The 26468-nt window shown below is 36.9% G+C and overlaps 1 long non-coding RNA gene across 3 annotated transcripts in view; it reads left to right on the top strand.

The window, feature by feature from the left end:
- The window catches only part of LOC137489281 (uncharacterized), a 380491-nt gene that overhangs the window by 290004 nt on the left and 64019 nt on the right, over positions 1 to 26468 (top strand). For all 3 annotated transcript variants that reach the window (XR_012399683.1, XR_012399682.1, XR_011008686.2), the window contains one exon: positions 12515 to 12595. This is a non-coding gene — a long non-coding RNA (uncharacterized lncRNA). The remainder of the gene's footprint in view (positions 1 to 12514; positions 12596 to 26468) is intronic.

The following is a 26468-nucleotide window of genomic DNA, read 5'->3' as shown; positions in this document are numbered from 1 at the left end:
TTGCACTATTGCGGTCTGATTATGTTTAAAATCAAGGTTTATATGCATCAAATACACAACATCTGTGCCAAAACATTTCAACTGACGAACATATTAACAATAATACAACCGTACAGCCGAATTAAATGTATGCATTGGCATGTTACAGCCCAAATGAGTATGATTATGTGAAACTCCATATAGATACATATTGCTATGATTTCGGGTACTTACTTAGCGATGCACGCACACATAACGTTATATGCACAATCCTTAAATGCTCTGCTGATTTGGACTCTATAATACCTGTTTTATGATTTTAAACTATCAACAACCACTATGTTCTTCCCGCTCCGTGGTGGATTTTGGCATAGTCCATTTCACATGAGATGGCTGGGGGTTAGTGGAAGAAACCAAGTTGCGGGGGGAATATTTCTACAGCAATAATTTATGATTTCTTATGTGGCCCGGTAACAATTGTTCCATGGACCGGTACCGGTCTGTGGCCCGGTGGTTGAGGACCACTGATGTACTGTAATTCACTGCGGCATGTTGGCCAAGCAAAACCTTATTGTGTGGGCCAGAGCTGGGTCAGATAGATATATTGCTTTGTTAGGGAGTGCATGGGTGTTTCCTAGCACTAGGGGTTTACAAGTTTGTGTAATTGGTGGTTCATTCCACTGTGGCGACCCCTGATTAATCAGGAACGACGCCAAAGGAAAGTGACTGAGTGAAATGCTAGTTTTACTTCTGCTTTAAATAAATGTGTCCTGCAAATAAGTAGATGTGGGCTGTCATGAAGGAAGAAGCGGTTAATGAAATGATAGACAGTCAAAAAATCGATTAAAAATGAAAATTGTAAGAGTTTCATAAATAAATCAGCAAAGACCTTGAAAGCACTGATTCAGAGAAATGTCTGTTTAAAATAATCTGACAGATTCTCTACGAGAGCCAAGATTTGATTGCTGGAATGGTACCATGAGGGCAGCAGATTTTTCTTTTTTCTTTCTTCCTATTTTGGTGTGCAGTTAAATTAGCCTTTAATAAATCTGCAGTAATTTCTATCTGCCTGGAGCTGTTCTGTTGATGAGGCTCAAGCAGTACACGGTTGGCAGGTACAGCAGAAATTCTGAAGAGACAGATGACTTTTTTTTCCAAACCACAATTATGAGACCCCGCTGTGCTATGACCCTTCAGATATATCAACTTCCTGTTCTATCAAAAACATCAAACTGGGTTAAACTTGGAGCTTTGAAACAGCTTTCTACAATTATATTGTGATAATATCTAGCTGAATGTGCATTAGTCAATACATGGATACTGCATGTTACTATACCTTGTATATATATATACATTTTTTTTAGTCCTTTGTGCAAGATGAGTTAATTTGCAAAAAACAAAAACATGATTGGTGAAAATTAATAAATACAGAATTATCTGTTTTCGCAAATTAAAACTTCATTCGTTCTTGGAATTTGCTTCTTTACCTCAAGTCTTGTCTGATTGGTATATTGCCTTGATTACACAGGTTATTATTAATTAGCCTACTGTTTTCTATTTCCACTGAGTGGTATGGTATGTAATTACAGTGGTCCCTCGCTATAATGCTGTTCACCTTTCACAGTTTTGCAGGTTATTTTAGTGCAGTTTGACATGCTTTTCTTTTTTTTACAGCGCATTGTGTTCTGCATCCTGATTGGCTGTAGACCATTGTCAATTAATCTCCTCTGTGCTGTGTTTGCTGTAAAGTACACAATGCGTTCAGCTCGCCAAATTGACTAAAATCTTTGATGCTAGCAGTGTGACAGGGTTGGCATCGTACGATGTCTAATTTGAAACATTGGGAATGGGCAATGGCATCGTTGTCGTAGGCGGTGGTGAATAAATTATTTATGAAAAATTAATTTGTAACAAATTAATTATTTGTAGCCTACCGTTTTAACTACCTGACCCGCATGGTCTTCGTTTTACCCATAACCAAATCAGAAATAAATAAACTGGCATGAATAGACAGAGTGATCTGTGTCAATCTAATGCTATCTAATCCTATCAGTGTACGCACACCAGCGCTGCAAATAGGCAGCTGTCAGCGGCGCCTCTATGACTCAGGACTCTTTTCATATTTCTACTGCGCCACAGAGCGCCATCTGAATAGTTTCTATTAAAATAATATACGAATGTGCGCATCTGGCGAATGTTACTTTAACTGTTACAGTATATGCGCAGCACATCTGGTGTGTGACCAGCTTTCGAAGATTGGAACCTCAGGTTTAAGGTGGCACTCATGTCTCATCACAAAGAGACAAACAAAACTGTCATTTAGCCTACAATCCTTGCACAACCTAGTTTTATCGGTTATCTTTCTCTTTTGGTAGTACCCAATTTAAATAAGAGATTTTGGAAACCAGATCTAAATTTAGCTGGAATGGTCGGAAAGAAAACTATTCTAAGCGGGCAGCTGGTAAACAAAGACTGAACATACAGTGGGAGCTGTCAGGTGCGGAATAACACCTGGCGGGAGCAAAACTAAAAAATCTGTCCTGTGCAGACCTCTACTATATAGCCTTTTTAATATCATATTCTAGAGGTCTTCAACCCTGCAGAAATCTGTCCTGCAAGTTTTTGGTCCAAACCAAAACACACCTGAATTAGCCAACCAAGGTGTTCAGGGTTGCTTAAAAATGCAAGCATATGTCGCCAATAGCCCAGTGGTTAAGTCCACTAATATATAGCACCATGGAGCTCAAGGTGACCTGAGTTAAATTTCTAGCTTGAGGTCCTTTGCCGGTCCTTCCGCTCTCTCTGCTCCCAATGCTTTCCTCTCTGTAACCTCACTGTCCTATCCCAATAAAAGCTATCCTATTTCCCAATCTTTTAGAAATATAGATAATTGTAAACAACGTGGGCATGTGTAGTCAGGGGACTCTTGGAACTAAAGTCGGCAAGGTTGGAGATCCCTACTATAGTCTCTTGCCTATCTTTGCTATGCAACCTTCTGTTGATGAATTTCTTGAACTGAATTCATGTCAATTGTAAGCTTATGGTCATGTCGGTTTATAAGTTCTGTTGTTGTTTCTTTCTTAGATTCAAGTGCACATATTTTATTATGCTTTAACAAAACCACACATGGGTTCTATACTTTTTCTTACCCCAGTGGACCAAACATTATAGCATCCAACAGAGGTAAATTTATTTATTGAATTCTTTTTTTCTCTCTCTCTCTCTGTGGAGTTTGTTTATCTCAGAGCTCCACAGATCAAATCTGATAAAAACCAATCTGATGGAATGATTAGTTAGCCAGTATCTTCCCTTTGATATTTCAAACAGGCAGCCAGCCCCTTTCATTCCTCTCTGATGAATGACAACATTAAAGAGAAACCGACAGAGTTAGTTATCAAGCACCTACCTTGAAGGGAGACATCTGTTGAGTTTATTTAGGAGGCATAAAATATGAGCAAAGCCCCGTGTGTCACATACTCAGAGGGAGATCAAGGTTTGAGCTCAGCTGCTCAGTGCTGGAGCTCAGGAACTGAAATCTGTTTTGTTGCAATACCTCCAGAAACAAAAGATGTCAACGGTGGGATACTTTGAGAGAATGGTTCGATTTGCACACAAACTCTAGATAGCAAAACTGACTTATCAATGGTTGCCATTACTGTAATTGCAAGAGAACGCTTATTCTTCCCTGAATTTACATTCTCAGACCCAAAAATTGTTTCTATGGCAATGCTCATGATGCCAAAATGGAAAGAACTTTTTAAGAGGTGATTTTCCCCAGTGTACATTAATTAATTTGAAGGTTTGCTTTAAAGTGTTATTCCACCCGTACACGAAAATTATGTCATCACTTACCCACCCGCATGTAGGTCCAAACCCCTGAGATCTTCATTCATCTTTACAATACAAATGAATATATTAAGGTGAAATCTGAGCACTCCCTGATCCTAAATAGTCCAGAATCTTTCAAAACCCAAAAACCAGATCACATGCTTCTACTGGTTCTATCAGAATATTATCTGAATATCTGCTACAAGAATACGATTGTGCAAACATAAAACAAAAAAAATCTTGCCCCATACTGACATTGAGGAGAAGAAACTATTGCATAAAGTCAGGAGTTTTGCTTTAAGTAGAAGCACATACAATATATTAATATGTCAACAGTAAATCAGGGTGTCAAACTCCTGAGGGCCACAGCTCTGCACAGTTTAGTTCCAAACCTGGATCAGCATACATATCTGTAGGTTTCAAATAAGCCTGAAGGACTTAATTAGGTTGATCAGGTGTGTTTAATTAGAGTTGAAACTAAACTGTGCAGAGCTGCGGCCCTCCAGGAACTGAGTTTGACACCTGTGCGTTAAAGGCATTTTATCTAGTGAACAATTTGAATGTTAGTATGTAGTAGTTAAGGATACTTTCTTATACACTTAATCAGGCCCCTAAAAGAGTAGACCCCAATCCCCAGGGCTGCAGACTCGAACTGGTCCCCGGATCAATCGGTACCAGGCTGCACAAAGTTTCCATTTTATTTATCACAAGTCTGAATGATCTTTTATTTTGAAAAATGACAGTATTCTCTCGGTTATGTCTCTTGAGAGCCAAAATTTAACCCACAATCTAGCAAAATGAGTAAAACATCTTTAAAAAGTTTATTTGCGTAGAGGAAAAGGCCCAGTGAAGGACCCACAAACTTCCAAGGATTGATCTGCAACCCGTTTGTACACAAATCAGGTGAATCCAGCATGTCTGTGCAAGAGAGGATCAACCGCTGTAGATTGCAAATGACGGCAGCCCAAGTTTACTATTTCCAATGGAGCCGCGCATCTTGCGTACGCATATTTCGCGCCTTCCAGGAGCACACAGTTGAAAACATCCCAACTTTTCAGAATGCCGCAAACACACCGTGATTCACGTGACAAGAACAGACTGATCAGTTTAATCATTTGTATGGAATATACCCATTTCGGTAGGCTAATTTTCAATTTATCTTTATTCTATAGCACTTTTACAATGTAGATTGTGTCAAAGCAGCTGAACATAAAAGTTCTAGTAAATCGAAACTGTATCAGTCCAATTTTTAGAGTTTACATTCAGTTTAGTTCAGTTCAGTGTGGTTTTATTTTCACTGCTGAAGACTCGTCTGTCACTGGGGTCTTTTAGGTCTCATGGTCTGGTCCAGGATTATACCTCTAGAAGTGCTCTGTGGTATGCATCATCTCTTGACAGGTCTTGGATCACATCAATGGCGCTGCACAAACTCTATAGGTCTCGGGCTGAGTATAAATAGAGAATAAAGAAAATAATTAGCGTAGCTGCTGTTCATAGTGTATTTAAGTAAAGTTTCACAAACTAATTTCGAGAGGAGCATGTGGTATGATTGATCGCGGCTGGTCTCTCATCTGTAATCATTAGTGAGCCAATCAGATTGTTCCAAACTCACTATAAATAGCCCGACTAGCATTACTACCTTATCTGAATTTTTTGAAGAATCCCCCATCAACCCCATCTCCCACTTTTCCTCCTTTACCAATAAGAGCTCTCGAGAACTACCTGATCTCGTATCCCTTCTCTCTCCTGGGACAGCATTCCAAACTTGCTGTTAATATCAAGCAATATCTAAGTCTACACTCTTGAAACAAGAGATATTAAATATCAATGAAAAAGTGAAGTGCTCTAAATGAAAATAATAGTTATATAAACAAAGAAATTTGAATTGAATGTGAAATGTTGTGAAGTGTATGTTTTAGATCAATGAATTTAGCTAACATTGTATGCATTCGAATCCACTGTAAGCACCTTCTGTGCCACTCAAAGAGATCTGTTTGTGTGAAGCAGGAAGGCATATTATAAGCTTTCTCATTAGCTGGATGTTAAGGTTATGTCTAGGCAGCAGACAGTGAGCCTCACTATGCCTTGCAACAAGGCTAATGTCTCCCCCTAATGTCATTTCTTTATAAACCCCTCATGCCATATCTTTATCTTTGGGTTGTTTGTTACATTTTAGTGGCCTGGCACCGGAGTGTAGATAAACGTCGTAAACAGATCTTTACGAATGAATAAATTCACCTCCACCAACACCGTGCCACCGGCGGACGTTAATAAACTGATTCATGGTGTAATGCACTCTCTCGGGTTCGGCCGTAGCCCTTTTATGCTGGCTGTTTATGTGCGCTGTTATTTCTTAGAGTCAGCTGAAAAGGGGCTATCCGCAGGCAGATGATAAATTATGTTTTTCACACTCTAATTTATAGAGGTGGGCTTGTGTTGCTTGAGCAATTTTTATTTTCCGATTCCAATAGCGCATGAGAGTTAGCAAAGAGAGTCCTGCGAAGATCTCAGCCTTCATAGGCGTCGCTTTTTTATTTTTTCCGTGCCGCAAGAAAGAGTAAGATAACATTTTTGATCCTAAGGACAGTTTTCCCACAGCTGAGAAAGAGTTACACAAAGGGTTTGAGGGAAAATAATGCTCACTTTGCCACAGTCAGGATTGTATTCCATCATAGTGAAGGCTGGTAATGATAAATTATTGCCTCTAGCTTCAGGCTTTGTGTATGCGCGTGTGTTTAGGAGTAATTGATATACAGTACTGAAAATGCTGAATAAAATTAAACATGCTAGACTTTGGAAAATGTGTTAGCCTATGCTGCTTTTCTATGATCAAACTAAAGGCTAAACTTGCTTTACATTTAATAATTTCTTAACTTTCTTTTTGAAGGTCACACAAAATATTTTAAAAAATAGATTTTATAGTAGGGTGACACGGTGGCTTAGTGGTCAGCACTGTCGCAAGAAGGTCGCTGGTTTGAGTCCTGGCTGGGTCATTTGGCATTTCTGTGTGGAGTTTGCATGTTCTCCCCATGTTGGCGTGGGTTTCCTCTGGGTGCTCCAGTTTCTCCCACAGTCCAAAGACATGCGGTATAGGTGAGTTTAATAAACTAAATTGGCCATAGTGTATGTGTGTGAATGAGTGTGTATGGGTGTTTCCCAGTGCTGGGTTGCAGGTGGAAGGGCATTCACCTTGTAAAGCATATGCTGGATAAGTTGGCGGTTCTTCCGCTGTTGGTTACCCCTTATGATTAAAGGGACTAAGCCGAAGGAAAATGAATTAATGAATCTCTAAAAAAATGTTTCTAGCACAATTTCGACTCTATTCCACAAAGAATTAAGTCGATTCTCAATGTTAAACAATGGACAATGAAAAAGCAGCCAGTAATTGTACATTTATAACCTCCTTTTTTGTTATTTTGTTTACTAATGGGAGATTTGGGCACATGCAAAGTTTACCGCGTAAACCATTCAGTCAATCAAATTTCTTCATATGCAAATACATTAGGGAAAAGTCCCTGGAATTAATAGCTGGCATTAATTAACCTTGCCCTTCAAGCAGATGCAGGGTTCACCTGTATGGCGAGCATGGCTGTGGAGCCATCTGTCAAAGACACGGCCAGTTTCTAGAGATGGAGAGCTGGTCAAGAACTTGGGGACTTCCATCTCAGGTTAAGCATGTAGTTTTGTTGATCCATATGCTGCATCCACTGAGAACAGCACAGTGGAAAATAGGCATGGGCCGGTTTAAGATTCTGAAAGTATGGTAACCTTGGATAAAAATATCACTGTTTCATGATGATTACTGCTCTATAATATATTCTTTTTAAATGTCTGGGTAAAAAACTAAAACTTTTTGTCCCCCTTTGAGAACAAAATATTAATTTTGAAAAACATTTGAAATATTTTGAAACAGTAAACATCCCAGCAGCCACAAGATGTCAGCATGATGTCAGATTGACGTTGTACCCCAACGTCGTGGGGACATTGAACCCATTGTCCAACTTAAAGTAAACCAACGTTGGATTTTGGTTGCCATACCTGATGAATAAATGCCAGCATTAGACATCAATATGATGTTGGTTTAAGATGATGGCTCAAGGTTGGATTTTGGTCACGTTCCAACGCAACATAAATCAACCAAATATCAATGTCATTATTGGACATCAGATTAATGTTGTCCTTGGACAAAAAGTAAATAAAAAAAAATCTTACACATACCTTAGAAATGGTATAGCAGATAATTTCGGCAGTTTTAAAATCTTGACTTTTCCAAACCGCGGTATACCTTAAAAACTGTTATCATCCCATGCCTAGTGGAAAAAAAAGTTATACAAAAACAATGAAAACATGAAACTCTCTAATAGTCTCAAATAAATACATGAACTGCTAATAACCACATGGATTCACAGATATGTGTATTCTCCAAAACAAAATGAGGCTGCTTGTAATTGGTATTGTTATGAATATTTATAGGGCTGCATGATTTTGGAAAAATATGACTTTGCAAATGTGTATTTTTCTGCGATTTATATAATACAATATAAATACAACCCCTAATCAACTTCAACTTCTTTCAACACATTCCAAAAAAGTTTGGAGAGGAGCAATTAAGAGCTAGTCGTCAGGTAAATTGGTTAAATGTTGATGTGATTTGAATCAGGTAATGTCAACAGATGATTGTAATTATGATTTGGTACAAAAACAGCAACTAAGAAAGGTCTAGTCCAGGGGTGGCCAACTCTGTTCCTGGAGAGCCACCTTCCTGCAGATTTCAGTTGCAACCCATATCAAACACACTTGAACCAAATAATTAGGACCTGAACACCACGTGATAATTAAAGGCAGGTGTGTTTGATATGGGTTGCAACTGAAATCTACAAGAAGGTGGGTCTCCAGGAACAGGGTTGGTCACCCCTGGTCTAGTCCTTTAGAAGCAAAGAGACTTATACCACAAGTCTTTGGACTGTGGGGGAAACCAGAGCACCCGGTGGAAACCCACACGAGCATGGAGAGAACATGCAAAATCCACTTAGAATTGCCAACTGACTGAGCCGAGGCTCGAACCAGCGACCTTCTTGCTTGTGCTACCCACTGCACCACCATGCTGCCCCTGTTTAAACACAATGTTCCTCAAAGAAGGATAGGAAGACATTTGGATATTTGACCTTCAAAAGTGCATAACATTATTTAAAGATTCAAGGAATCTGGAGGAATTTCAGTGTGTAAAGGACAGGGGTGCAAGCCTAAACTGAACTACCGTGATCTTTGATCCCTCATGCAGCTCTGCATCAAGACTCCTCATTCATTTATAACAGGGGTTGGCAATCTTGTTCCTGGAGGGCCGGTGTCTTGAACAATTTAGCTCCAACTTTAATCATACACACCTGCTTACAGATTTTTAGTGATCTTGAAGACACCGATTAACATTTTCAGGTGTGTTTGATTAGTGTTGGAGCTAAACTATGCAGGACACTATGCAGGACACCGGCCTGATCTAGAGTTTGCCCACCCTGATCTAGAAGCTATTTCACTACATGGGCTCGGGACTACTTAGGAAAACCTTTGTTAAGTACCACAATACGTAGTTGAATCCACAAATGCCAGTATTGAAAGTACTGCATCAAAAAGAAGCCCTATGTTAACAGTGTCTAGAGGAGCCATGGAATGACAGTATCACAAAGTGGTAAATGCTTTATTGTTTCTAACTTTTGGTCACACTTTATTTTGATGGTCCGTTTGTTGAATTAAGTTAAATTGCATCTACACGCCAACTAATTTTCATAAGATTGTAAGTAGATTTTTAGTTTAGGGTTAGCTTTGGGGTTAGGGTCAGTGTAAGTTGACATGTACTTGCAAAGTATCTTATAGTCAGTTAAATGTCTGTTGAAGGAGCAGTATCAACAGATATAAAGCAGACAGTCTACTAATACTTAAATGGACCATCAAAATAAAGTGTTACCCTGCTTTTTTTTAAATGTGTCGCATGAACCAAAATCGCAATACATGTTTTATTTTGAGAAAAAAAAAACTATAGAAATCATTAGGAACACATAAAATAATGTTTGTTGTATTGTCTGCAATGGAAAACAAGTTAAAGTAAGTTTACAAATCACTACTTTCTATTTATTTGCATTTTCCATACCGTCCAAACTTTTTCTGATTTGGGGTTTTACAATTTCACCAGATTATTTGGGAAAATCCTTTTAAAAATTAAGTTAGATTGATTGGGATAGTTATGTAAGGCATTGAATTATGCATAAAATAAATAAAAGCATAGATAAACACAATACAGCGAAGATAAACGTGAAATAGTGCTTAATACTTTTTTGGGGGCGTCTAACAACATTCGGATACAGAAATTGATTAATCAAATGTAAATAAAAAACACCACTTTGTAAAAATAATTCAATAAAATTAACCGTTATTAAAGATACAATTGTTTCAATTTCTTGCGGCTGAATTCTTACAGTCACAGACCTTAAAAAAAACATGCAAATGCTAACCCACCACTATTATGGTTCACTTCTGCAATGGCTCCAAAAATCGAATGTGTTCTGGCTCCTACAATCCCAGCATATACACTCAACATTCCAGATCCCGCAACGTGACTATTGCAGATGCCCACATAGCGATATTGATGCTGAAATGATATATTGTGCCTTAAAATATATTGTAAAATGCAAGGTCATCATCGGAACTGCTGTGCTTTTATCATTTGGTGAATGTTAACTTTGAGTTGACCTTGATTTTACAATTCATAAAGGGATGCGTAAACAAGATAAGCAGTTTTAGTGTGTTCTGTTCTCTTTTTCTAGGGTGTGCAGGTTTATCAGGACATTTTCTTTTTGGTTCTCCATTTGTCTCTCTGTGTCACACCTACACACAAATGACAGCAGTAAAATTCTATCTACTTTCCGCCAGCTAACCTGTTGCCCTTTGTTTTGCACTTCTGAAGGGTAAAAATAATGATTTCTGATTTGGTATGCATTCTCCCTCCCCCCGAACCCCCACCCAGCTCTCTTTCTCGTCTCTACATGTAGAGAATTTCAGGCTTATTAGAAGTCTTCGCTGTGCCCTGACGGTACTGTAGGTTTTATGAAAAGACGTGAGAGAAGGTGAAATAGACGAGGCACTAGAAAAAACAAGCCGAGGTGTTCAAACAAACACCACGATAATAAATATCTGGTGAATAATTACATCTGCGCTGCCGGAGTGCTTCTCTTTTGTTGTGTACAAAGAATGAGGTTTTCGGGAAACAAACGCTGTGTCGAATTTCATTTGTGGCGAGGTTTGTTCACCTTCCTTGACCATGAGTAAAGTGTGGCATGATATGAGACCTCTGATATTCATGCATTTGGTAGGCAAATGTAATATGGCGTATAATATTCCAGGTATACCCTTTCCAGATAGAGTAGGGGAAATAAGTATTGAACATGCCTTGTTTTTTTTTCTGGGAATAATGTTTCTGTTGACGTTGGATTGAACCAGATTTTGGGTAAAGCCCAAACAATACAAACATAAAAATAAAACAAAACAAAACAATAAATCTGAAAAGTTAATTATGTGTAAAAACAATGGAATGACACAAACAGAAAGTACTAAACTACTGAAATGTATTGGATACTTGATATATAAGTCTTTTTTGATATAAAGTTTTTCTTTGCCTCTGACAGTAAATAATATTTGACTAGATATTTTTTAAGACACTTCTATACAGCTCAAAGTGACATTTAAAGACTTAACTAGGTTAATTAGGTTAACTAGGCAGGTTAGGGTAATTAGGCAAGTTATTGTATTATGATGGTTCGTTCTGTTGACTATCGGAAAAATATATAGCTTAAAGGGGCTAATAATATTGACCTTAAAATGGTGTTTAAAATTAAAAACTGCTTTTATTCTAGCTGAAATAAAACAAATAAGACTTTCTCCAGAAGAAAAAATATTATCAGACACACTGTGAAAAATTCCTTGCTCTGTTAAACATTATTTGGGAAATATTAAAAATGAAAAAATAATTAAAAGGGGGTGCTAATAATTCTGACTTCAACTGTACCTGCTAAAAATAATGTCAGTGGCCAGGAGGCTTTATAAATGTTGATTTTTAAGATACACAAACATCGTAGTCATTGTAGACACTGAGTTTTTCACAGAGATAACAATCGACCAGTTTTGAATCTGCCACTATGCTGATGCACAGGTGTTTGTAGCTCTATTTTGAAAAGAGAGTCTCTTTGAATTTAAAGTGACAGTCACCAAAACAGCACAATTTGGATCAAAGCCTAAAGGGGGGAGTTTCATAGAGTTATAAAAAAATTATGTGCGGGGTATTTTGACCTGAAACTTCACATACACGCTTATTTTACATCTTGTAGAAAGGGGCATAATAGGTTCTCTTTAAAAGTATCTTTCCCCAACACTTTTGAAGGCCTATACCAATCTGTTTTACCTTGTCTCTTGAGAGCAGGTCTCCATTCTGAATACAGACTAATTTGTAACAGCTCATCTTAGCAAATTGAAAATCTCAATTACGAACATATGAACAAAATCCCACAGTGGCATCTGCTACTATTCAGCCTGAACATGTTTATTACTGCTATTTGTGTACTTGATGGCAATAAAAATCTGGTATATTGAACTGCCTTGTCTTGTCATCTTGATGGCTTTTTTGTTTGAGCTTTGTTTTGTTTTTTTGTTTTTTTTTCCACAGATATTAATTGTCCTTGTGTTGCTTGATGACAAGAGCATTTATGAGAGGGAACACCAGAGAGTTGGAATGTCAGTATATCAGGTAAGCATTCTGTTTTATACTTTTCTTAAAGCACAGTAGAGGTTGTTTTAGTCATTGATAAACATAACTGAAACTAAGGATGTGCAACTGTACTAATACAGAAAAAGGTAACACTTTACAATAAGGTTGTATTAGTTAACATTAACATGAACTAACATGAATAATACTTTAATACAGTATTTGATTGTGAGGTAATGCTAGTTAACGAAAGTAAAGTTGTTTATTGTTAGTTCATGTTAACTCATTATGCAATAACTAATGTTAAAAAGCATGGCTTTGTATTTTAATAATGCATTGGTACATTTTGAACTATGATTAACAAATGCTTTACAAGTATTATTCGTTATTAGTCAACTTTTTGTAAAAACATGAACTAATGAACCTTATTGTAAATGATCAAGTGTTGATGAAAATGTTGTCAAAACAGTCCTCATTTACATGGATTGGACTATATGGGCCCTATCATACACCTGGCACAATAAGGTGCAAGTTGTGTTTGGCGTGTTTTGTTACTATTTTCAGACCAGCATAACCTTAATTTTCATGTTTTGCACCACACAGTTTAAATAGGAAATCCATTTGCGCCAATTTGTGGACTCATGGGTGTGCTGGTCTAAAAAGGAGGTGTGTTAAGGTGCGTTGCTATTTTGAGGAACTGAAATAGATTGTGCCATTGACTAACTAAAAGGTGCTGTAAAGTCCAGCGCAGAGCGCATTACTTATGTGCTTATGCTGGTCCAAACACTTACACATTGCTTAATACACACATGATGTTTAGCAATACACACATATCTTTACATAGAAAATAAAGGATTAAAATGGTTCAGAAATTATTGTTTTCTACACAAATATATAAACCACTGCCTCCATGCCTTCATGTTTGGAGGCTTTTTTCAGTTTATTCATGACAATTTGATTTTGTATAATGTTATTATTATCATTATTAGTAGTTTTTTTATATGCATATTAATATTTGTTTTTATGAAAACAAATTTGTATTTGTTCACCTGTTGGGTTTTGGAGACGTCTGCATCACCATATCAGGCATAAGAATAGGACGTGTGTTTGGATATTACTCAGCTTTTTTGACCACACTTTGTTATTACTGTTCATTTATTTGTTTGCTGGAAATTAGGACTGAATTTAGAAATAATTTTTAAATAAATCTTTGTGCTTGACAGACAAAAGAAATATGCAGGCTAATGGATGTCTTCAGTGTAGTGCGTACAACACAGTTTCTTTATCTACGAAAGTAAAGGAGTAAAGTAAAGAGTAAAAGTAAAGTAAAGAGAGGCTGAATGGAGGAGGCTCGTTATTTATCCTCGTGCTGCAGATGCTCTGTTTAACTGTTTTCTCGCTAGTTAAGTGTTCAGTTTGTCTACTTACAAAGTCCGCCATGTAAATAGCAAATACACCACGGTGTGACGCAACTGACTCTTAATGGCAATGGGAGATGAGACTCATTGGTTTAATGCATGTTTTGCTCAAAACACACCCACAACTCATTCAGAGAATAAGCACAACCCTGTTAGACGCATGCACAGAGCGTATTTTTCCATCCTTAAAATAGCCAAAGTGGATTCGGACACGCCTGTAATGCTTTTGTGCCCTGGACTTTAGACTTTGAGCCTAGATTGTTAAAATAGAGCCCAAAATGGCTAAAAAGCTGTATGGTGCATGCCAGGCACAATTGCAAAAAGTAAACTAATAATGAATAATTATTATACTGGGCTAATAAACATAAATCCAGCCATGTTTGATCTTTTTTAAAAGTTGTGGTTAAATTTATTTTAATTTTTTTCTTTTATATATGAACCCTAAAACCATAGTGGAGTAAGTGGTGATCTGAGTACAAGCCATAGGTATACATATAATTTTCACACACAAGTATTTAACTGGTAAACAAATAAAGTCAAGACAAGTTCTAGTTGTAGAAAATTTGCTTTACTCAGAAATCATTACAATAGAGAGGGAAAGACTACAGTGCTACTTCTATTTCATGGCAAATTTAACTGCAAGTATCATTTTTACCTTCACAAGACCCAGATAACCAATTTAAATTCAACAAGAGCTTCCCAAAACAGTCATGAGTTTTGTGAACCCAATGCATCAAATGAATTGCCAGGCCTTGTTTTTCTTCTAAGCTCAGATACATGCTACCTGTTTTTTTTGTCACCGTGTGCAATGCCCGCTTTCTTGCTACCTAGCAACCTTGTAAGCTCACCCTTCCGTGACAACAATATCTGCAATGCTTTTCATGAGGAGGTCAAAGATTCGCATGACTTCAGCGTTGAGAGGTGTTCTGAAAACGTGTTTCAAAGACATATTAAAGTGTCTGTTGGCTAATGAAGGAAATTAAATAGTGTAATGAGCATTCCTCATTTAAAATGGAGGGGTGATTATTGTTATATTAGTAACAGTGTTTACCTTTGTGCATCAATTCAGAAATGTTACTCAAAGGTCATTAGTGTAACATACAGTATGGGTCAATAAAAATATACAATATTGTATGCTTGTAAGTAATACAGGTAGAACACATCAAGTTGTTACATAAATAGATTTATTGATGGTAGATAACAGTGTTATGACAATTTAATAATGCAAACCAGGATTCGTATCATCCCTATTATTAGCATAATGTTACAAAACATCAGGACTTATAAATGTTTTTGCACACTGGAATTTACAAAGAAAAACATCAAGCTATTTGACTGTTTAGAAAATCCACACTCATGCTCACGCTCATCCACATTTGACATCAATGATATATATATATATATATATATATATATATATATATATATATATATATATATATATATATATATATATATATATATGAACTATAACAAAATGAAATGCAGTTAAAAACAGTACTTACAAAGAAATTAGCAGGAAAATATTCTTTAGATTCTCTTCCCTGCATCTCGTTGCAGTGGGTTTATCCCATGTTTCCCTTCACGCAAAATTCGAATTCGTGCCTTAATTTGACCAGCATTTGACCCCCTTTGAGGCACTTTGCTATTTTGGGCAGAGTTAGTGTAAATAGCTTCTGCCAACAATAATAATGCTAATAGCTGCTCCGTAACAAAACAATAGTGGTAAATAATAAAAATAAATAGAAATAGATTTGTTGCACCAATTTGGACACGAACATCAGATGCACCTATTTTTAAAAATACTAGTTTATGCTCTATATAGTACATTTTTATTTATTTATTTAACATTTTTGTTTTACATTCTTGAAGAAGCCAAAGTTAAGACTCAGTATTCATTTTGATACATTATCCCAAAATTGTAAAACAAAAATGTTAAAAATGGTAAATAATCCTGGTGAAAGGCTAAGAATGAACAATGCATTATTTTACGGTTACATAGCACTTTGATGAAATATTGCATCTTAAAATGTGTACATTGGCATGCTTAATGCTGTGGAAAAAAATATAATATCTGTAAATTAACAGTTTTCTTTTTTCTTTGCCTATTTACACTTTAGAATTACACTATGGAGCATTGGTCTTTTCTCCTACAACCTTTGATGTTTGAACCCAATGCATCAAATGAATTGCCAGACCTTGTTTTTCTTCTACGCTCAGATACATGCTACCTCTCTTTTTTTCGTTACCGTGTGCAATCCCCGCTTTCTTTTTTTTAAATACACGATTGTGCCGTCGAACTGTTGTATTAACGCAATATCACACTCGTAGCAGTGCGGTTTGGCTGTATATCAGCACTGGTGGGACACTAAGGGCCTTCACACAGCTTAAAAAAAGATCTATGGTTGTACAGTTACTAATGTATTTTATTAATTAAATATTGTTATCTTTATGTCTTTAGTTCTATTTTATAAAACAAAGCAAAAAAAAGCAACGTGAGGTTTTCTGCTTCAAGTTATGGGTTTGTACACATAACATTATTTGACTATGGTAAAATCACTGTAGCAGATGCAAACCCTAACAGCATAGTTCACCCAATAATTAGAAATGACTAACCATTTACTCACCCTGAAGTTATTCCAAACCTTTATGAATTTCTTTCTTCTGTTTATTGCGAAATGAGATATTTTAAAGAATGCTGAAAACTGATGACCATTGACTTCTGTAGTAGAAAACAAAATGTAATGGAAGTCAGTGGTTGCAGGTTTCCATCATAACATCTTCTTTTGTGTTAATCAGGAAACAAAACACATAAAAGTATAAAAACTAATAAAGCCTGAGTAAATATTAACAGAGTTTTGGGGCGGACTATCCCTTTTAATGGTGTTTTGCTTGAATTGATAATATTTATAATATATGTTTAGCTGCCTTCTCGTACTGCTGTCTTCTTTTCTGTGGGTCGTGTTGTGAAAGACATAGGAATATGACACAAAATTCAGGGTCCTTAGAGAGGTTATTATAGTGAAATCCCAGCGCTGTCACATTTATCTGACACAAAAAGCAAGACCAGAGGCATTAGGTGCTCTGTGCATCTTTGTGTTGTCTCTCTGAGCTGTGCTGTGTATAGATTACAGAGTTCTCGAATGATTTCCGGATCATCTTCTACATTTAGGGCTGTCTGGCTGGACACACTGCCTCTATAGAGTTCCATTTACAGGAATCCTTAACTTTCCATTAGACCAGGACAAGCCTTGTGGCATAAACCCTCTATGGTCATCAATCTTGTGTCCCTGGTCAAAAACAAAGTCAGGTAATTTTTCACAACAAGGATACACACACCCTCCCATTAATCGAATGTGCCGACGCTGATCTTTGTAACCTGACAATGCGAAAGTTTCTCTCATTTCGCATGTTGACAGGGATTGTTTTTCTAGCTTTTTCACTATTCTCAGTTTAGTTCTTCTGTGTTTTAGACTTCAGGTTAGGTTGTAGATACATTGATGTCTCTTTCTACCTAAAAAAAAATCTTCTGCAGGTTTTCTGCGAGTTATATTTTAGACCTTTTATTCCCTTAATTTGTTGACGTGGAAGTTCCGAAAACTCGAACAGCGAAAAACAGTGAACGTTAATTACATATAGAAAAAGATTACAAGGAAATCTCGCAAGCAAATGCAACTATTTTACGTTTTGTTAGTTTAGTGGCTAATTTGAATGAATTTGTATAAATATTTATGAATTTAAAAAGGAGGCGTGGCACCCACTCATTGCTTGCTTGTATATTTTTCTTTTTAAATGTATGTAAAAAAAGTCTTCTTTTTGCCACATTTGTTTGTTTAAAAGAATTAATATTATTAGTTTAACATTATATATATATATATATATATATATATATATATATATATATATATATATATATATATATATATATATATATATTTAATTTCTAATTAACATATTATAATAAAAAAAAAAACAAGAACCTAGAAAATAAGTGTACAAATGCACTTTATTTTAATATTATTTTTGCAGGGTTTCCAGTCAGTGTCCTCAAGCTGACTCCTGAGGTAAACCTAGATAGATTTTTAATACAATCTGCCACATAAAGTGTTTTTGTCACTTTAATTCCTTTTTCCTTTTTCTTTTACACCCTACTGTGTAAAAATATCTGTTAATTAACAGTTTCCGTATTTTTGTGATTCACAAGTGTTTTCAGCTTATTTACTGTTGAAAATAGCATTATGGGACCTTAATCTCTGCTCTGTTGACTTGTGATGTTGAAAATTCAACTCTACACTTTGAAATAATATAATGTACTGATAAAATGTACTGGCAGTTTATAAAAGTTTTCGAACCATAATATACAACACCAACCCAGAAAATATACAACTTTCAACTATTAAAAATATTAATTAACGTCACTTTTATGAACTTTTCAAAGTTAAAAGTTGTTGGAAGAAAGATCAAGGTCTCATAATGCACTTTAAAAGCATACATAAACAGGGAAAAATAAAAACACGAATCACAAAATACATGAAACTGCTAATTTACGGGTATTTATTTACAGTGCATCAACATCTTGTATTGGATTTTAAGAAATGGCACTTCAACAATTGTACACTCAAATTCAAAGTACATTTAAAGTGGATTGTGGGTATACAGTAGAGTACAAATGTAAAAAACACTCAGAACTGGACACCAGATGTACTGTATATAGTAGATAGCTTGTGTTTTCAGACTCAACTTGTTTGTGTATACAACCCAATACATCATCTCCCCAGTAAATTAATTATCTGCCAAATGAGACAATGAATGAAAGTCATTAAAAAAAGCTGCTTAATCTCAAATGTATTGGAAAGTAATCAGTAATAAGCTCATGTTCTTGCTCCAAATGTTTTCTTCCTCCAGTCTAACAAAAGAACATTACATGAGAAACAACAATACAATTCTTTAAGTCACTAAAATCTGATCAAGTTTACGCGATTAACGAATTAAACTGTTGTATTATGAAAAGAAATGTGCATTATTTTTTACATTTGTTGGTGTAAAACACACCACCAGGATTACTAGTCTCTTGACACTGGTTATGCTGGTATCTAAGGTGTTTAAACTAGTTTTTACCACATTTTTACAATGTTTCTGTGCTGTTCTGGGCGTTTGTAAGGGCATTTTAAGATGATTGCTACTGATCAAGAAATTATTTTCATATAGATCTCTTATAGATTCCTTAATCAAAAGTATGGTTACCTTAGCAGGGGTCATGGTTTTATTCAAAGCTCTTTGCTTCCTCCTTGTGGGTCAAAAATTGTTTGTGCCTAAAAAGACCACCCAAAAAACAGCTGATGTGTGAGATTTTAGCCACATGTATGCTTTATCCTTTTGTTTTGCAATGCAAATGTGAATTTAGATTAATGCAGCATATAGTACGTAGGTTAATAAGTCTACTACTCCCGTTTCTGTTCTTTATCCTCAAGGGGGCAGGATGTGGATGTAGATGTGAAAAAGTCTGTTTAGTTTTACCCTGTATGTACAGTGACACCTTGTGGAGGTGGTTCAGAGTTTTACTGCAGCCTGTTCGAATGTATTTGTGAATTGCACTTCATTGATGATAATCTTCTCTGTTCCTCTTAACCCTGTCGATTTGCAAGTCAGGCTGATCAGTTATAGAATTGGTTCTATAATAAATGCTAGTTAGAATTGGAGAATAGAGAAGATCAGTTTAGTATATAATTAATGCAACAGGAGCCTATCACACTAATTAGTAACATCTATCTGTTTAAAATGTCTATTTGAATTAACTTTTATTTAGCTTCATTATGAAAACGCAATGGACTTTAAAAAAAAAGTCCAATATTACTTTGGGGAATATAGTAAATTATTTTTTGTTTGTAAAATAAATATACTGTGATTGAAGTACACATATTTAACATGTATACCTAAGAAGGTCGTTGGTTCAAGCCTCGGCTGAGTCAGTTGGCATTTCTGTGTGGAGTTTGGATGTTTTTCCCATGTTCGCGTGGGTTTCCTCTGGGTGCTCCGGTTTCCCCAACAGTCCAAAGACATGCGCCATAGGTGAATTGAATGAGCTAAATTGGCTATAGTGTAATATATGCTTGATAAGTTGGTCTATCTATCTAAACAGAACAATAAATGTAAAAACATACTAGGAAGAAACATTAAAATATGAATGATTTAAAACAATTGGACAATTAAATCAACAAAATTAATCAATCTAAGTTAAAAGCAAGTCTTGAGAAGTTTTTCTGAATTTAACAAAAAAGAAAAAAAAAGAAAAGAAAAGGGGAAAAATAGAATTGGAGTTGTGACGCAAACCCATTCATTTTAATGGCTTTCACAGCCATTCCTTCTTTGCATTAACACAATCAGTTCCACTTGGTCAGCACTGCCGTATGAAACTGAACACCAGTCATGAAATGACATTACTCACATAATCTCTCGTCTTTCATTCAGTCTTTCTGAATACCCTACAATTCACTGTTCGCAGAGCACTTTAACGCCACAGGCTGGTAGTGGGTGGATTCAGGCCCTGCTGGCTGACTGGAGGGGTAATATGTTGTCTATTTTTCACACCCAGGTCTATTTAATGCACTCAGACCTTTCAAGCTGAGCAGTGTTGTTTTGGCTAAAGAAGGATTTGTTAAATCGGCTTTGCTCATTTACAGTTTACTCCGAGAAAACCAAAGCTCTTGTGTAAAATAGCAGTTTTACAGACACTGATATTAAGCGATGCCTGTTTATTTTTCAACATCCCGTTGGTGTGGTTTCACTAAATGCAGTTCTGAAAGCTGCTCAACAAAAGTCCATTATTATTAGTGGTGTTTTATAAATAACATTTTTACTATTTGTTAGTTTTAAGCCGAGCATGACAAATGACAAGCGACAGAACTGAAGTCATTTATTTCCAATGGAGAGTAGTCCGGGAGCTGCGTGGAGTTCCGATCATCTCAGTATGTGGAAAAATCGAATCCAATTTGAACTCCTGCGACTCGGCCGAATGCGACCGCTCAACTGGAAGTTATGTATTCCAGTGTTATCCAAGCAGATCTGTGTGCGTGAAATGAGAAATAGTAGCTTTATCGTTATTTTTTTTATCAGAAAAAGCGTCTATTTAAAATAAAAAAGTTTCTATTCATATATAAGTATCAAACAATATATATATTTATATTTCTGGGGTTTCTAGTATTTAGTCATTCAACCATGGTGAATGCACGAAGAATAAAGGCTCTTGCTTTTGCACTGCTTTATTTCGCACACAGAATAAGCTTCTCTCCTATGGTACATGACAAAACTGAAAATTCGGTGTCACTGCCACAAGGGGGCGTACTCCGACAGTCGTGTCTGAATGTTGTGTGCAATGAAAAGGTGGCTTTTTTTTTTTTGATTGCCAAAAGGGCTCTTTTGACTTGATGCAGTAGACAATTACGGTACTTAGCAGTTCACTTTCAATCAATTTTCAACCACCAACAACACCCTAAAAACATTCTAGAAACCACAACATACACCTCAAGTCGCGGTCACACTACATTTTTTGCCCCATAGACTTCCATTCATATTTCATATGCCTGTGAATGTGACGGACCAGCCTGATCTTACGGGAAAACGTTTTTGCAATTTGTCAGTTTGGTGATGAGCAAATCGTACGAAATTACGCACGAATTTATACGAATTAGCCACTAAATCAAGAAGTTACGAATTGTCAGGAGATTGCGTTAGACAGACCAGAAAGTTTTAATTCAATACAAGCATAAGGGGTGGTTAGGTGGGGGTCACGAGAGATGAATTAACCATTTGAAAATTTCTAAGGTGACAGTGGTTGACACTGTCGCCTCACAGCAAGAAGGCCACTAGTTCTTTTTTGTTCTTTTTGTGGTATTTTGTTTGGAGTTTGCATGTTCTCCCCGTGTTGGCGTGGGTTTTCTCTGGGTGCTCTGGTTTCCCCCACAGTCCAAAGACATGCGCTATTGGTGAATACCATTAACTAAATTGGCCATAGTGTATCAGATTATTGAAAATGCATGTTAATACCATGTGAAAACAGTCCCTGAACACATTTTGGCCTTACCTAGTGAAGTCCTCTTTTTGCAAATTCAAAAGCCTGGTGTTAATGGTAAGGATGTACTTCAACATCAAGCTCCTGATGTACTAAGGCAATAATCTTCTTAATGCTACCTGTCAGCCATTTGGAAGATATGCTTCATTGCTTTGGAGTAATGACACTCATTTCTTATAAAATGTCCAGCAATTTCCAGGAATCTACAGTCCAACTTGATGCGGTAAATATGGAAAGAAATGCTTTTAAGTAATAATTCCAGAGCCAAGGAGAGAGAACAGTTTGATCCATTAAACATCACTTACTGCGGTTAGTGCTGTGTTCGATGGAGGAAATTCCAGTTGCACAAGGTAATGACATCATGGAATGTGAGCAGGGCCGGTCTGATAGAGCAGAAGAAATCAGAGAGCTGCCAAAAAATGTCCCCCGGAAGAAGTCCTTACATGTTCACTAGGAAAATAAGCCCACCATCTATTAGTCTCAATAAAACGGAATTTGGCAGGACAAGAGAACTGGGAAAGGAATAAATGAAGAAGAGAGAAGAGTTTAAAGCCCTGTATTAGAAAAGCAAATCCTGTGGTTACAAATATCTCTGTGAAGTTTGAAGTTATTAGCTTTTTATTGGTTTCCATTGGAAAGGGAGGTCTTAAGAAGTGACTTTAGAAGCACCAGAGATGGCATCTGCTGCTTTCTTTCTAGTCCCTTTGTCTGTTCTGAAGTGGCAAGCTATTGTTGTTTAGTCTGACTGTATTTCTCCAACTCATTTTCCTCCCCCTGTGGCTGGTTTCTTGGAAGAACTTGCCGGTTGCCATTAGCTATTGTGCTCTTCCTAAAAGAGCAGAAGGCAAAGGCAGTGCATTTGTTCTTACTGTAATGATGGGACTAAAATAAGATGCGTCCAACTGGACTGACAGAGAGTTGGAGGGGATAAAGAGTTCGAATATAGGATGGCATGGTTATTGTGGTAAAAGCCTTTGTTGTTAAATTGGGCATAACGCAATACGGTTCACGCTATGCATCCATCACCGGGACTGTAAATTTATACAAATGGAGAGAGAGTAAGAGAGGAAAGGGAAAGCAAAGACACGAAGCCTGAAAGTAAATTAGACTTGCCACAAGAAAGAACCTCTGTCTTCTGTCCAGGACCCACAGTGGTAACGGTTCCTAGAAGCACGCAAGCAAGTTTTAAAAGAGACACAGATAAAAAAAAAGTGTCATCTAGAATAAGAGCAGTGGGATTGAATGTCTGGTTTGGAACTTTGATGTTTCTGGTGTCTAACTCCACATGGGAGATAGAGTGGAGTGATTGGGTTCATGTTCACAGCCCTAAATGTATGCTTTTTCTTTCTCTTTTTTTTTCCTCATACAGCTGTGAACTAAATGCAAATGCCAAGGACTTGGCCTGTAGAAGCAATCAATTACTGTATTCAACCAAATATGCAAAGTCATTTGTCGAACTGGGATGCGTTTGGAATACTGGCACACGGTTGCTTCTAATTGAATGGGTTTTTTCATGGTCATGGATAGTCAACTTTGATTTAAACTACTCCGCTGAAGAGAACTCAGTCTGTCTGCGTGGGATTTTTTTCTCTCTCCGACATTGTGAGAGAATTCATCTTCCTTTCTAATCATGGAGACCCATGATTAGCATTCCGCATTTAGGCTTGACTCGATGTTAGGTCTGCGCAGAATCTGATATGCCTGGAGGTTGTAATGTAATTGCACTTCCATGAGGTTTTCTTGGCTTGATCTAACCATCTGATGATATACTCTATCAATTGACTCCATATGGTGCTTTTTAATTACCAATGCCGAATGTTTGATTAATTCCAACAATTATTCCAACAGTTCCTTAACTTTCTGTACCTTTGAAGCGTTTCCAAGTTCTTCCTGCCAGAGAATTCAACAGCCATCTCATTTGCTAAATTTAGGGGGAGCTGATTCATGTGAGATGTTTTTCTTAAGCCAAGCAAACATTACAAGACTGAAGCTTGTCGCCCATTCATGATTTAAGTCTAAGACAAAAAGTCCCGGATTGTAGCCAACTTTTAGCACAGAGACAACTCTAGTCTAGTATGATTCAATTCAATTCAATTCAGCTTTATTTGTATAGCGCTTTTACAATGTAGATTGTGTCAAAGCAGCTTCACATAAATGGTCATAGTAACTGGAACAGTGTGGTTCAGTAACTGGAACAGTGTAGTTCAGTTTTTAATGTTTAAGTTCAGTTAAGTTTAGCTCAGTTCAGTGTGATTTAATCATTACTGAGAGTTCAAACACTGAAGAGCCAATTCATCGATGCGTAGCTCTACCAATCCCGAACCATGCGAGGCAGTGGCAGTGGCAGTATGAGCCCTTGTGAGATGTGTCAAGGATGCTATAACCGATTTCATACTGCTTTTGAATTTGACCAAATAGTCAGGTGTGTGCACTTTCTCAACAGTTCAGAACCAGTATTTAACAACTACCAATGAAGTCTGTAAATTATAGTTCAAGAAAGCAAGTAAGACAAAAACAGAAGCCATAAAATAAAATCAACAAGTAAATAACAGAGTGAGAATGTGGTAAAATCTAAAAACATGGTGAAAATTAGACAAGGGCTTTTCTTTTTCTGGATTGCAACTTGGTTGGTTTAAAGTGAAAGTGGGTCGGCAGGTTAATCAGTACTTTTGAAAACACTATTGGTTGGATTTGGGCAGGGCCTTAGCAAGCTGAACTGGCGCTTTATGCAAACGACGATCACACAGCCCTCAACCCGAAAGTGAAAATGGAAGTGACCGGTGCGCAAAGTGAAGACCGGATGAAATTGAGGACCAGGGGGATGTCACGGATAAAAGTAAGGACCTTGAGAAGGGGTGGTGTGGGTATCGCGAACACCGCCCTCACTATTCTGCCACCTTAAGTGGCCGACTACTGTGGGTCGCCACTATGGCCTGCCCTGGGTTTAGGGAAGGAGGAGGGTGGGTCTGTCAATTAGTCAGTCAGTCAGTCATTCAGTTAGTCAGTTAGTAGATTTGCAAAAACAGCAAAAAAAGTACCTCCTGGGATGTATTTCATCATCTCCAGAAATGTATATAGCTGTAAGTTTTCAGAATGAGCCTGGGTTGTATGTATTTCAGCTCTTTGAGCCTAGGAAGTTAGAAATTGTGTACATCTAGTGAGCTTTCAGGAATAGGACTGATAAACACTGCCGTAACTGATGCACCTAGTTCTAGATTAATACTGTGCATTTCTAATCTACACCTAAAGAAGAACAATAAATATGCAACAAATCTTTCAGTCTTATTATGTGCACCATGAGTTTAGACCACAAAGGAGGGTCAGTTTATGTGAGGTTTGGCAATATAGTATTAGAGGAAGACGTGTTTTCGTAAAGAAGGAGATGAAGGGGCAGGACATGTAATTGTCTGGAATGTATAGTTTGTGTGTCCTATGTTTGATATATGTGTGGAGAGTACTCATTTTGAACGTCTCTCGAGAGACAGCGCCTGGGTGGGCAGCAATAATCAGTAATAAACACTGAGCAGACACCCGTGACACAAGACATATCAACACAAGCACAAGATGACAGCACTGCAAACAAACATGACAGGGATGCGCACAACACATGCAGGATTTTTCCCTATGCTTGACACAGTCTGTAAGATTTATCAGGCATAAGGTGTACAGATTTACTAGCTTTGATGTCCTTGAGACTTTGACATACTTCAAGGAACCCCCATGCACACTCAAAAAAAAAAAGATGTTTGTTGTTAGTTCAAACTACTTATTTAAAATGGGTTGAAACTTGTAAAAACATTTAAATTAAATTAATTCCTTCATGTCGCCCTAACACAAATTGATTGTGTGAAACCAAAGACTCTATATCACACAAGACATGTCCCTTGTGTAGTTTTAAATGGGGAAATGTGTAACGGTCAATATGGCGAATGAAGCCCCACCTACTAGTACAGGAGCCAATCATTAATCGCTGTAGACTGACGTTTCTCCTGGGAAAAGCTCGGAGTAGACGTGTGCTTTTATGACAGTTTTTGTGGTCAACAAACACACTGGAATCTCAGCAAATACTTGCTTCACGATATAATAAATATATCCGAATAAAGCTTTAAATCTATACTTTTAAATGAACCAAGTTCAAAACAACTTGAAAACACAAGTTTTTGGTTTTGTAATCTGTATGAAATGAACGTGAGGTACAGTCCGTCCTGTCAAACACACATCGCATGACAGCAGCAACTACTCAACTGCCCACAAACTTGTAATAAAAGAGTCACTGTCATTTCTGGAGGAGATTCGCCATCAAGACCAAGTTGTGAATTACTTTAGAAGACCAGCATGATCTGACAAAGCATTATTCAGAGAATGATAATGTGTAGAAATAAGGTTAGTGTCGTGATCTTGTTTCTTTCGAGTGCACATGTTGCTAGCT

This window comes from Danio rerio, chromosome 24 (assembly GCF_049306965.1).
Source record: "Danio rerio strain Tuebingen ecotype United States chromosome 24, GRCz12tu, whole genome shotgun sequence".
In the NCBI taxonomy this organism is placed as follows: domain Eukaryota; kingdom Metazoa; phylum Chordata; class Actinopteri; order Cypriniformes; family Danionidae; genus Danio; species Danio rerio.
This window is presented reverse-complemented; position numbering and strand designations above follow the sequence as displayed.